Genomic DNA, 14,031 nt, shown 5'->3' with positions numbered 1-14,031 from the left:
GAGTAAGACTTTCTACTGCAATCCATTTCTATTATGCTAGATTAACGAACGTTTCTCCACAGCTAATTACTGAGAGTTGAATGTGTGTGAAAGCAAACAATTCACTAATTTGTCAGGAAAACACAGCCTCTCTTGTGTGGGGAATCAAAACACAAATATATATAAGGGGAGGATTAGTTACAATTCGGTTTTACAGCGAAAATTACATAAATTTCAAAAAGGACAAGGAAACATACTGAGAAATTAGATTGTTTCTACGGGTCCCCACTCGTTTAATGCAAGATGAACGAACGCCTCTCCACATGAATAATTCTGAGAGCTGAATCTGCTTAAAGACGACAGTAATTTGGATTGTTGGGAACATAAGTTAACTTTAGATTGGGGAAACACACTACATAATTGTATACGGGGAGGCACTCGTTAAAATAATGTTTTACAGAGGAAACAGAACGAAACTGAAACAGGCACTAGGAAACATACTGAAAATTCAGAGCGTTAAAATTGTTCCACATTACACTAATGCTTCATGAACAATAGTCTCTGAACATGTTAAAGTCTGAGAGATGAATATGTATGAAAGAATACAATAACTAAAATAACAAAGCTTCTTAGGAACACACAGTGGGTTTTGATCTACAAATATATATAAGGGGAGGTACAAGCTTCAAATCAGTTTAAAAACAAACGGAATAAATTTCTATGGGCACTAAGAAAAATACTGAGAAAACAAAATAAGTGTTAATATTGCAAAACATTCATTAATTTCAGATGAATGTAAGTCAATTCATGAGAAAAATTCTGACAGTTAACTGTGTGTGCAAGCAGATAATCACCTAGCTTATGAGAAATACAGATATTCTATTAAGTGGGAAACAACAGAACATAAATATATACAGGGAAGTACTAGCTCCAAATCGGTGTAACACGGAAAAATGCATGAACTTCAAGCCGAAACAAGAAAACACTGAGAAACCAGAAAAAGTGTTCTTCCTGCAAACCGTTACATTTGTGCTAGATGAACGAACGTCTCTCCACATGTTCAGTTCTGAGAGATAAGTGCGTGAGAAAGCCGTCCTTGAACTAGCTTGTTGGGAAACAAAGATTATTTTCAATAGCAAACACCACAACATACATATATATGGGGAGGTACAAGCTCCAACTCGGTTTTACAGTGAAAACGGCAGGCACTTCAAACCGGCACTAGGAAACAGACTGAGAAACCAGAGTAAGGGTTTCTCCTGCAACCCGTTCCCTTTGTGCTGGATGAACGAACGTCTCTCCACATGCTCAGTTCTGAGAGATAAGTGTGTGTGAAAGCCGTCCTTCACCTAGCTTGAAGGGAACACAAAGTTTCTTTTCAGTTGCCAACTCCACTCCATACATATATATGGGGAGGTACAAGCTCCAACTCGGTTTTACAGTGAAAACGGCAGGCACTTCAAACCGGCACTAGGAAACAGACTGAGAAACCAGAGTAAGGGTTTCAACTACAACCCGTTCCCTTTGTGCTGGATGAACGAACGTCTCTCCACATGCTCAGTTCTTACAGGCATTTGTGTGTGGAAGCCGCCTTGACCTAGCTTGAAGGGAACACAAAGTTTCTTTTCAGTTTCAAACCCCACTAATTACATATATATGGGGAGGTTCAAGCTCCAACTCGGTTTTACAGTGAAAACTGCAGGAACATCAAACCGGTACTAGGAAACAGACTGAGAAACCAGATTAAGTGTTTTTCCTGCAACCCGTTCCCTTTGTGCTGGTTGAACGAACTTCTCTCCACATCCTCATTTCAAAGAGAAAAGTGTATGTGAAAGCCGTCCTTCAACTAGCTTGAAGGGAACAAAAAGTTTTTTTGAGTTTCAAACTCCACTACATACATATATATGGGGAGGTACTAGTTCAAACTCAGATTTATAGAGAAAATTGCAGGAACTTCAAACTGGCACTAGGAAACAGACTGAGAAACCAGAGTAAGTGTTTCTCCTGCTACCCGTTCCCTTGGTGCTGGATGAACGATCGTTTCTCCACATGCTCAGTTCTGAGAGATAAGTGTGTGGGAAAGTCGTCCTTTACCAAGCTTCATGGGAACACAAAATTTCTTTTTAGTTGCAAACTCCACTACATACATATATATGTGGAGGTACAAGCTCCAGGACGATTTTACAGTGAAAACTGCAGGAACTTCAAACCGGCACAAGGAAACAGACTGAGAATACAGATTAAGTGTTTCTCCTGCTACCCGTTCCCTTGGTTCTGGATGAACGATCGTCCCTCCACATGCTCAGTTCTGAGAGATAAGTGTGTGTGAAAGCCCTCCTCCACCTAGCTTGAAGGGAACAGTAAGTTTCTTTTCAGTTGCGAACTCCACTACATACATACATATGGGGAGGAACAAGCTCCAACTCGGTTTTACAGTGAAAACTGCAGGAAATTTTAACTGGCAAAAGGAAACAGACTGAGAATCCAGAGAAAGTCTCTCTCCTGCAACCCGTTCCCTTTGTGCTGGTTGAAAGAACTTCTCTAACATGCTCAGTTCAAAGAGAAAATTGTATGTGAAAGCCGTCCTTCACATATCTTGAAGGGAACAGAAAGTTTCTTTTGAGTTGTAAACTCCACTACATTCTTATATATGGGGAGGGACAAAGTCCAACTCGTTTTTACAGTGAAAACTGCAGGAACTTCAAACCGGCACTAGGAAACAGACTGAGAAACCAGAGTAAGTGCTTTTCCTGCAACCAGTTCCCCTGGTGCTGGATGGACGAACGTCTCTAAACATGCTATTTTCTGAGAGATATGTGTGTGTGAAATCCCTCCTTCACCTAGCTTGAAGGAAACACAAAGTTTCTTTCATTTGCATACTCCACTCCATACATATATATGGGAGGTACAAGCTCCAACTCGGTTTAACAGTGAAAATTGCAGAAATTTCAAACCGGCACTGGGAAATAGACTGAGAAACCAGAGTAAGTGTTTCTCCTGTAACCCGTTCCTTTTGTGCTGGTTGAATGGACGTCTCCCCGCATGCTCAGTTCTGAGAGATATGTTTGTGTGAAAGCCGCCTTAACCTAGCTTGTAGGAAACACAAAGTTTCTTTTCATTTGCAAACTCCACTCCATACATATATATGGGGACGTACAAGCTCCAACTCGGTTTTACAGTGAAAACTGCAGGAAATTCAAACCGGCAGTAGGAAACAGTGTTACAAACCAAAGTGTTTCTCCTGCAAACGGTTCCCCTTGTGCTAGATGAACGAACGTCTCTCAACACGCTTATTTCTGAGAGATAAGCGTTTGTGAAAGCGGTCCTTCACCTAGCTTTTTGGGAACACAAATTTCTATTCAGCTACAAACTCCTCTACGTACATATATATGGGGAGGGACAAGCTCCAACTCGGTTTTACAGTGAAAACTGCAGGAATTTCAAACCGGCACTAGGAAACAGACTGAGAAATAAGAGTATGTGTTTCTCCTGCAACCCGTTCCCTTTGTGCTGGATGAACGATCGTCTCTCCACATGCTCAGTTCTGAGAGACAAGTCTGTGTGAAAACCGTTCTTCACATAGCTTGAAGGGAACACAAAGTTTCTTTTTAGTTGCAAATTTCACTACATACAAATATATGGGGAGGTACAAGCTCCAACTCGGTTTTACAGTGTAAACTGCAAAAAGTTCAAAACGGCACTAGGAAACAGACTGAGAAAACAGACTAAGTACTTCTCTTGCAACCCGATCCCTTTGTGCTGGATGAACGAACTTCTCTCAACATGCTCAGTTCAAAGAGAAAAGTGTACGTGAAAGCCGCCTTGAACTACCTTGAATAGAACACATAGTTTCTTTTGAGTTTCAAAACTCACTACATACATATATATGTGGAGGTACAAGCTCCAACTCGGTTTAACAGTGAAAATTGCAGGAACTTCATACCGGCACTAGGAAACAGACTGAGAAACCAGAGTAAGTGTTTCCCCTGATACCCTTACCGTTTGTGCTGGATGAACGAACGTCTCTCGTCATGCTCTGTTCTGAGAGATAAGTGTGTGTGAAAGCCGTCCTTCACCTAGCTTGAAGGGAACACAAAGTTTCTTTTCAGTTGAAAACTCCACTCCATACATATATATGGGGAGGCTCAATCTCCAACTCGGTTTTTCACTGAAAACTACAGGAACCTCAAACCGTCACTAGGAAACAGACTGAGAAACCAGAGTAAGTGTTTCCCCTGCAACCCGTTCCATTTGTGCTTGATTAACGAATGTCTCTCCACATGCATTTTTCTGAGAGATAATTGTGTGTGAAAGCCCACCTTCTCCTACCTTGAAGGAAACACAAAGTTTCTTTTCAGTTGCAATCTCAACTCCATACATATATATGGGGCGGTACAAGCTCCAACTCGGTTTTAAAGTGAAAACTGCAGGAACATCAAACAGGTACTAGGAAACAGACTGAGAAACCAGGTTAAGTGTTTTTCCTGCAACCCGTTCCCTTTGTGCTGGTTGTACGAACTTCTCTCCACATGCTCAGTTCAAAGAGAATAGTGTATGTGAAAGCCGTCCTTCACCTAGCTTGAAGGGAGCAAAAAGTTTTTTTGAGTTTCAAACTCCACTACATACATATATATGGGGAGGTACAAGCTCCAACTCGGTTTTACAGTGAAAACTGCAGGAAATTTTAACTGACAAAAGGAAACAGACTGAGAATCCAGAGTAAGTCTCTCTCCTGCAACCCGTTCCCTGTGTGCTGGTTGAGAGAACTTCTCTATCATGCTCAGTTCAAAGAGAAAATTGTATGTGAAAGCCGTCCTTCACATATCTTGAAGGGAACTGAAAGTTTCTTTTGAGTTGTAAACTCCACTACATTCATATATATGGGGAGGGACAAGGTCCAACTCGTTTTTACAGTGAAAATTTCAAAAACTTCAAACCGGCACAAGGAAACAGACTGAGAAAGCAGGTTAAGTGTTTCTCCTGCTACTCGTTCCATTTGTGCTGGATGAACGATCCTCTCAACACATGCTCAGTTATGAGAGATAAGTGTGTGTGAAAGCCCTCCTTCACTTAGCTTGAAGGAAAGAAAAAGTTTCTTTTCTGTTTCAAACTCCACTCCATACATATATATGGGGAGGTTCAACCTCCAACTTGGTGGTACTGTGAAAACTGCAGGCACTTCAAACCGAACTAGGAAACAGACTGCGAAACCATAGTTAGTCTTTCTCCTGCAACCCGTTCCCTTTGTGCTGGTTGAAAGAACTTCTCTAACCATGCTCAGTTCAAAGAGAAAATTGTATGTGAAAAACGCCCTTCACATATATTGAATGGAACAAAAGTTTCTTTTGAGTTGTAAACTCCACTACATACATATATATGGGGAGGGAAATGTTCCAACTCGTTTTTACAGTGAAAAATGCAGGAACTTCAAACTGGCACTAGGAATCAGACTGAGAAACCAGAGTAAGTGTTTCTCTTGCAAACCGTTCCCTTTGTGCTGGATGAACGAACGTCTCTACACATGGTATCTAATGAGAGATAAGTGTGTGTGAAAACCGTCCTTCACCTAGCTTGAAGGGAACACAAACTTTCTTTTGAGTTGAAAAATCGACTACATACATATATAAGGGGAGGTACAATGTCCAACTCGGTTTTACAGTGAAAACGGCAGGCACATCAAACCGGCACTAGGAAACAGACTGAGAAACCAGAGTAATTGTTTCTCCTGCAACCCGTTCCCTTTGTGCTGGATGAACGAACGTCTCTCCACGTGCTCAGTTCTGAGAGATAAGTGTGTGTGAAAGCCGTCCTTCACCTAGCTTGAAGGGAACACAAAGTTTCTTTTCAGTTGCAAAGTCCACTCCATCCATATATATGGGGAGGTACAAGCTCCAACCCGGTTTTACAGTGAAAACTGCAGGAACTTCAAACCAGCACTAGGAAACAGATCGGAAAACCAGAGTAAGTGTTTCTCATGCAACACGTTCCCTTGGTGCAAGATGAGCGAAAGTCTCTCCTCATGCTCATTTCTGAGGTATAACTATGTGTGAAACCCGTCCTTCATCTTCCTTTTTGGGAACGCAACTATTGTTTTCACTTACAACCTCCACCACAAAAATATATACGGGTAGTTACAAGCTCCAACTCGCTTTTGCAGTAAAAGCTGCAATAACTTCCACCGACACTAGGAAACAGACTGAGATACCAGAGTAAGTGTTCCTCCTGCAATCCTTTTTCTTTGTACCATATGAAATGTCTTCTCTCCACATGCTCAGTTCTGAGAGATAAGTGTGTTCAAAACCGTTGTTCTACTAACTTGTTTGGAACACATACTTTCGTTTTAGTTGAAATATACACATGCGGATATACTTTCGTTCATGTTGCACAATGGATACCTGTTTCTGGAGGAACCCTCACCCTTGTTTCTCAGTCTGTTTTATGGTGTCGATTTTAATTTCCTGCAATTTTCAATGTAAATCCGTGTTGGAGCTTGTACCTCCCCATATGTATGTTTGTAATGTTGTTTTCACCTGAAAAGTGTCTTTGTGTTCCCCAAAATCGAAGTTATTGTCTGTTTTCACACACACATCTCTCTCATAATTGAGCATGTGTAGTGTCGTTCGTCTATCTATCATTAAGTGAATGGGTGGCAGTTATAACACTTACTCTTTTTTCTCATTATGTTTCCCAGAGTCGCTTAGACTTTCTTGCAGTTTTCACTGTTAAATCGAGTTCGAGCTATTACCTCCCAATATATATGTATAAATTTTTTTTCCTGTTGAAAGAAACTATGTGTTCACAATAAGTCAGGTGATTCACGGATTTCACACAGACTTTTTCTCAGAGTTCATCATGTGGACAGACGTCCATTCATCTAGCAGAAAGTGAATGGTTTGCAGTAGTAACACTTCCTCTGGTTTTTCAGTATGTTTTTTAGTGTCTGTTTGAAGTTCATGCAATTTTCACTGTTAAACCGAGTTGAGCTATTACCCCCATATATATGTATGTAGATTGTTTTCCCACTGAATGAAACTCTGTGTTCCGTACAAGCTAATTTATTGATGGCTTCCACACAGTCTTAACTCTCAGTACTCAGCAAGTGGAGAGACGTTTATTCATCTAGCATAAAGAGAATAGGTACCACTGGAAATTCATACTCTGATTTCACGGTATGTTTAATATTTTCGGTTTGAAGTCCATGATGTTTTCACTGTAAAACCTTGTTGGAAACTGTACCTGCCAATGTATATTTATGTAGTGTGTTCCTCACTGTAAACAAACTATGTGATCCGGAGGAGATTTGTGATTTTCGGCTTTCACATACATTCAGTTTTTGAAACTGAGAATATGAAGAGGGATTCGTTCATCTACCCTAAACAGAATGGATTGCTGTAGATACACTTACTGTGGGGTCTTAGTATGTTTCCTAATTCCGGTTTGAAATTGATGCATTTTTCACTGTAAAACAGAGTTGGAGCTAATGCCATCCTATATATATATATACAGTGGAGTATCCCACTCAATAAAACTTTGTTTCCCCAACAAGCTAGGTGATTGACTGCTTTCACACTCACTTACTCTCAGAATTGAGCGTGTTAAGATACGTTCTTTCATCTAGCATAAACAGAAGAGGTAGCACTTGAAATAATTACTCTCGTTTCTCAGTATGTTTCCTAGTGGTGGTTTGAAATTCATGCAGTTTTCAGTGTAAAAATGACTTGGAGCTATTACCTTCCAATATAGATATATGCAGAGTATTTCCCCACTCAAAGGAAACTATGTTTTCCCTACAAGCTAAGTCACAGTTTACATTTGCACATATTCAACACTCAGAACTGAGCATGTGGAGAGGCGTTCTTTCAACTAGCATAAAGGGAATGATTTGCAGTAGAAACACTTACTCTGTGTTCTCAGTATGTTTCCTATTTCGGGTTGAAGTTCATGCAGTTTTCACTGTAATATACCGAGTTGGAAGTATTACGCCCCCATATATAGGTATTTAGTGTTGTTTCCCACTGAAAAGAATTTGTGTGTTCCCAAAAAGTTAGCTTACTAATGGGTTTCACACTCATTTAACTCTCAGAATTGAGCATGTGTAGAGACGTTCATTCATATGGCATAAAGGGAATAGTTAGCAATAGAAACACTTACTGTGCTTTCTCAGTATATTAACTAGTGCCGGTCTGAACTTCATGCATTTTCCACTTTTGAACTGACTTGGAACTAGTACCTCCTCATTTATATGTATGTAGTGTATTTCCCCAATCGAAAGTAACTGTGTGTTCCCTACAAGCTAAGTGATAGATGGCTTTCACACAGAGTCAGCTCTCAGAACTGAGCATGGGGTCAAGTGTTAGTTCTTCTAGGATGAAGGGAATTGGTTGCAGTTGAAACACTTATGTGGTTTCTCAGTTACGTTTCCTCATGCCAGTTTGAAGTCCATTCAATTTTCATTGTAAAATCGTCTTCAGGCTAGTACCTCCCCGTATATATGTATGTAGTTAGTTTGGCATTCAAAAGAAACTGTGTTCCCTACAAGCTAAGTGATAGATGGTATTCGCTAGCATTAAACTCAGAACAGAGCATGTGGACAGGCTTTCATTCGTCTAGTATAAAGGGAATGGGTTGCACTAGAAATAATTACTCTTGTTTCTTAGTATGTTTCCTAGTGTCGGTAAATTTGCTGCAGGTTTCACGGTAAAACAGTTGGAGCTAGTACCTCTCCATATATATATGAATGCATTGTAATTTCCCACTCAAAAGAATATGTTTGTTTCCAACAGGCTAGGTGATTGTCGGCTTTCACACACACTTAACTCTCAGAATTGAGCATGTGGAGTCTGGTTCGTTCATCTAACATAAAGGGAATGGGTAGCATTAGAAACACTTACTCTGATTTCTCAGTATGTTTCCTAGTGCCGGTTTGAAGTTCATGCAGTTTTCACTGTAAAATCGACTTGGAGCTAGTACTTCCCCATATATATGTATGTAGTGTAGTTCCGCAGTCAAAAGAAACTGTGTATTCTGTACAAGACTAGTGATAGATGATTTCGCACACATTCCACCCTCAGAACTGAGCCTGTGGAGAGACGTTCGTTCATTTAGGATGAAAGGAATGATTTGCCGTAGAAATACTTACTAAGGTTTCTCAGTATATTTCCTCGTGCCGGTTTGAATTTCATGCATTTTTCACTGTAAAACAGAGTTGGAGCTAGTACCGTCCCATATATATTTATATAGTGTTATTCCCAACTCAAAAGAAACTGGGTGTTCCCAAAAAGCTAGGTGATTGACGGCTTTCACGCACACTTAAGTCTCAGAATAGAGCATTTTAAGATACGTTCATTCATCTAGCATAAAGGGAATGGGTTGCATTAGAAACACTTACTCTGGTTTCTCAGTTTCGTTCCTAGTGCTGGTTTGAATTTCATGCAGTTTTCACTGTAAAGTTGACTTGGAAATATTACCTCCCATATATATGTATATATTGTTTTTCCCCACTCAAAAGAATCTGTGTGTTCCCTACAAGCTAACCGATAGGTGGCTTTTGAACACATTCATCTCTCAGAACTGAGCATGGAGAGAGGCTTTCATTCGTCTAGGATGAGGGCAATGGGTTGCAGTAGAAACACTTAGTCTGGTTTCTCATTATTTTTCCTAGGTCCGGTTTGAATTTCATGCAATTTCCACTGTAAAACCAGGTTGGTGCTAGTATCTCACCATATAGATATCGTGTAGTTTCCAATAGAAAAGAAGCTGTGTTTTCCCAACAAGCTAGTTGTTTGATGGCTTTCAGACACATTCAACTCTCAGAATTGAACATGTGTAGAGGCGTTCGTTCATATAGCATAAATGGATTTTGTAACTTTAGAAACACTTACTGCGATTTGTAAGTATGTTTTCTAGTGCCGGTTTGAAGTTCATGCAGTTTTCAATGTAAAATCGTGTTGGAGCTACTACCTATCCATATATATATATGTAGTATAATAGTTCCACACTCTAAAGAAACTGTGTGTTCACAACAAGATAGGTCATTGACCGATTACACTCACATTCAACTCTCAGAATTGAGCATGTGGAGACGCATTCGTTAATGTAGCATAAAGGGATTGAGGAGCCATAGAAACACTTAATGTGATTTCTCAGTATGCTTCTTAGTGTTAGTTTCAAGTTCATGCACTTTTCTCTGTAAAACCGAGTTGGAGCTAGTACCTCCCCATATATATTTACGTCGTGTATTTTCCCACTGAAAAGAAACTGTGTGTTCCCAACATGCTAGATGATTGACGGCTTTCACACACACTCAACTGTCAGAATTGAGCATGTGGAGAGGCGTTCGTTCATCTAGCATAAATGGAATTTGAAAGCGAAGATAATGACCTATGTTGGTAGGAAAACAGTAAAGGGAGCATTAATTTTGGGCCTGTGTAGTTATGGTCAGCATACATGACAGAATTTCATTTTCAGCAGAAGATTTCTTTTTTTTAAGCTTCAGAAAACTTAATTCTTTCCTGTAACTGGATATAGATAGTGAATGTTTTATAGTCTTTAAGTAACTGCTTTAAAGTAGAATTGTTACTTTGGTTTTGGTCTTTAACCTAAGGGAATATCCAGAATTCCAGTGGCAGTTCAAAAGCAAGGGCCTGAACCTTGCCTATTACTTGTTTTAAGTACAGTAAGAATAACTGTAGACTAGGGTACTGTGGATAACTGAAGGGCTGCTTGGATATGTTGTATGTAAGTTATATTTTCAAAAATTATTAATATCATGAAAATCAATCAACCTTGGTGATCTATTTGGTATAATTTAATCTTTAATAATGTAGATTTTGATAGCCCTTTTATTTATGTAACTTATGAAAATAAGTTGGCTTTATATAACTACTTTCTAGATAAATGATTAAATTTTGGGTTTTTTTTATCATTTTCTTCTTAAAAATAGGATATTAATTACACAATATGTATTTTCCTTCAAGTTCATACTTTTTTCCCTAAAATATCTTGACTTGTTTAGATAAGTTAACCCATAGTCTGATTTATTTTAAACACTCAGTATGTTCTTCTGTCTGTTGCTTTATTAGAGAGCAAGAATTCCTTATTATTTTTAATAAAATATACTTGCAGGAAACTATACTGGAATTCTTTCATTCACAGAGTCAAGCAATGATTCCTGTTTTGTTAGATCAGGTGTCTAAGCTTCTCAACTTCCAAAAGATTAAATGGACAAAGTTAAAAATGCCATAAATGATCGACTAAGTAAGTTTATTGTGTTCCTTGATTAAAAGTATAAATATGGGTCAGCCTTAAATTCGGATGTAAAGCTGTTATGAATTACATGAGTCTTCTCCAAAATTCTTTTTTTTTAAATTTTTTATTGATTTATAATCATTTTACAATGTTGTGTCAAATTCCAGTGTTCAGCACAATTTTTCAGTCATTCATGGACATATACACACTCATTATCACACTTTTTCTCTGTGAGTTATCATAACATTTTGTGTATATTTCCCTGCAAAATTCTTTAATTTGGGCTTTAATCCCTCCAGTAAAATACTGGTTTGAAGGAAGAAGAAAGTTGAGAAATGATTCAATCCAAATTCTATGGGAATAAACAAAGCTAAATGTTTCAGTCATTTTTTGAAGCAGAACAGATATGTTTTCTGCACCATATGATTTTAATAGTATTCATCTGAACATACGGTTCAGACACCATGAGACCACAAGACAACAAACAAGATATCAGGTAAAGCAAGAAAAAAAACTGAGGGGATTTTCTACTGAAAAATTTCCCCTAACTCGAACTAATAGAGAACAAATCTGATGCCACATTGGATCTGTTCCTTTAGTTTGAAGCACTGTGCCCTGTTTTCCAGGCTTAATCTTGCTGGCTCTGCACCTTTTGTAAAACAACATTGCCTTTAGCCTAAAACCTACAGAAAAGCCTATTCTTGGGGCTCTGACCTTTAATGATGTTAGAACTTCTGCACTTATGCAGGGATGGCAAGTTGCAAAATAGAGAATAACCTTTGTTTTGTTGGAGGTTTACAGGGACACCACAGCCTGACCCACATGGACGGCTGCAAGAACAAAGAATGCCTGCAGCAAGAAGTTTGCACAGCCAACCACACCCCCTCCCCATTTTAGCTTAAAAGTGGCCTGAATTCTGACTTGGGCAAGATGATTCTCCAGGACATTATTCCCCCATCTTCCTGGTCTGCCAGCTTTCTGAATAAAGGTACTAAAACTTGCTCCAAAACCTTGTCTCCTGATATACTTTTTTTATCACTGTTTTGCAACGAGCAGAACAAGTTTGGCCTCGGTAACAGAACCAGCTTTGTCATTCCCTCTGATGTGAAATCTCTCTGGGTGTACACGTGCTTGCCTGCTGCTGGTGGTGGTGGTGGTAGGCAAAAATATTTCACTTCTCCTGATTTTAATAGGCTAAAAATTCCTGCTATTTAAGTCAACTCTAGACTTTTACAGAATCACCTGCAGATGTGCTTCTGGAAGCTAGAAAAATTCCAACAATGAAGATAATTGTATTGTCTCCAGACAAGATACTTTTCCTCAAAACTGAGTAGCTGTGAGACACACTTCAGGAGTAAAGATAGATGCAGTGTGCTTCATTTCCCATGTTGTTCCAACACAATTTTCCAGTTATATCAAAGTAAATTAAAATCTGTCTTCAATAGCAGATGCTCTGGCATGATACAACAATGTCAATTCCACTTATTTATTGAGCCAGAGCAGTTTTAGAGTAAATGATTTTATACCAAACTCCTGCTTGATATACTGTCTTCTCCCTGGTGGCTAATTCCTTCTTCTTTCTTCCTAAAAGTTCTCCTGTTATGGGAAGTTAGCCTTTATTCTGCACATTCAATTGGGAAGGCACAAATTAAATATATGAGGGGATGACATGCATATTTAATTCTTACTTATACATAAATACAAGCACAGAGGACCTGTGTCTTGGAAGGCGTCACTTCCTAATGTGGGCAAGAGGATGGTCTATAGTTCAATCAATGATCTAAAAGCAGTTTTCTAGGATATAATAAAGTAATGCCTGAGTTATAAGACAGAACAACCCCTGGATATGAATCAGTGGCACCAATCAGTGGGGGCACATGTGTGCACACACACGCCCATGCACACGGAGCAGCCTTGGAGACACTCCATCTGTGCTGATGGAGCAAATTCATGCTGGGGAGATGAGGAAAAAGTGCCTAATACAATCAAACCACGACACCTGAGGAATGGGTAATAGGAGTCAATTGAATATTCTGGTTAGCTGAAGGTCAAAGAAAAACACTTTTAGTTTGAAACGTCATTACTAAAAATTTTCTTAAAGCACAGGAGCCTGTTTTCCTAACTTGCTTAGTGTCATATGGCACATTAAACATGACACATTCATGCTTCTCTGACTGTGGAACGGGAAAGGCCTTGCTGTAATATTCTGAGCATTAGTCTATGTTTTGCAGCACAGTGGATACTGAAAATGGGGCAATTTGAGTGAATGGGAATGGACATAACCTAGCAGTCATTGACTGTGGGGGATTTGCCAACTTTCTCCAAAAAGCAGGGGTAGCAAGCAAATCAGATAAATTGAGGGATCTTGGGGTGAGGAGTCGGGTTGACTGGCAGCTGGGTGGTCTCAGGTAGCTGTTTTACTGTGTAAAATAGTGACTATGATCCACAGTGACACATTGTCAAATTCTTGTGCCTGTAGCTGTGATACCTGGCCAAGTCTGTGCAGCCAATTTTATCAATGGTGCATAATGAAAATAACTAACATTCCCTTAGGACCATCTTATGTGACATCCATTCATTGACTCACTGAATTCCCTAAGCACACTTTTTGGTACATAACAGTCTTAAAATATGAAGCAGGGATAAAATGAAGCTCTGAAGTGTTGAAGCCTTGCCCGAAATCATGCAGATGGGAAGACGCCTTGCTGGGAGCTAAGCTCGGGCCAGACTACAGAACCTGAAGGGCCCAGCAAGTCCCCTCACCCAGGAACCTGGCCCACAGCCACTGCCAGGCCCTGTTCTGTT

The sequence above is a fragment of the Vicugna pacos genome, chromosome 10 (assembly GCF_048564905.1).
Source record: "Vicugna pacos chromosome 10, VicPac4, whole genome shotgun sequence".
In the NCBI taxonomy this organism is placed as follows: Eukaryota; Metazoa; Chordata; class Mammalia; order Artiodactyla; family Camelidae; genus Vicugna; species Vicugna pacos.
The sequence above is the reverse complement of the archived record's forward strand: the minus strand, read 5'-3'. Positions refer to the sequence as shown.